Source organism: Rhagoletis pomonella, unplaced genomic scaffold, assembly GCF_013731165.1.
Source record: "Rhagoletis pomonella isolate Grant_MI unplaced genomic scaffold, Rhpom_1.0 Rhpom_scaffold_00001, whole genome shotgun sequence".
Classification (NCBI taxonomy): Eukaryota; Metazoa; Arthropoda; class Insecta; order Diptera; family Tephritidae; genus Rhagoletis; species Rhagoletis pomonella.
This window is the reverse complement of record NW_023458555.1, coordinates 84,516,944-84,517,557: the sequence shown is the minus strand read 5'-3', so window position 1 is coordinate 84,517,557 and position 614 is coordinate 84,516,944.

The window sequence follows — 614 nt, the reverse complement described above, 5'->3', positions numbered from 1 at the left end:
GGTAAGCCTCACTTTCTTCACTTTTACTATGTTGTACAATTTTTTTTGTTGTTTTAGTTTGTCTTCATAGCCATGTATGTTATGCAGGTTGGCATATGCGAGTATGTACTTTGTAAAGTTTTATTTTTGTTTTTTGTAGGTGGACTGTAATTTTTTTGTTATTCCAAGGTGCCGTTCGTTGAGGCGATGGAGGACCATGAATAACTGAGGCCTATGATCTTTTTGAGCTATCTTACCACTTGCACTTTCACTTTCCACTTGATATTAAAGAAAAGGCACAGGGAAGTTCGCTCTAGGATTTATAATGTAACTTTTATTATCAAATTTGGGGGCTGTTCGGACACGTCCGCTCCGGGGAAGATCGCAAAAATTGTGTCTTTTAACATCAAAGTAAATTGACAAGTTATGTACGTGTGCGTGTGTTTACAGAGGTGGTGAAGAAGTTAAATGTCAAAGTGTTTTATTTACAATAGTCAGTGTGAATTTATGTGTGTGTGAATGTGGAGTGGATGAGGCGACATCTGCTGACATCGGTTGATGGTGGAGTGGGAGCTGCTCATTTAACCAAAATCTTTAAATCTCGGAGCCACCATTACCTTTTCACCTGTTTCCGG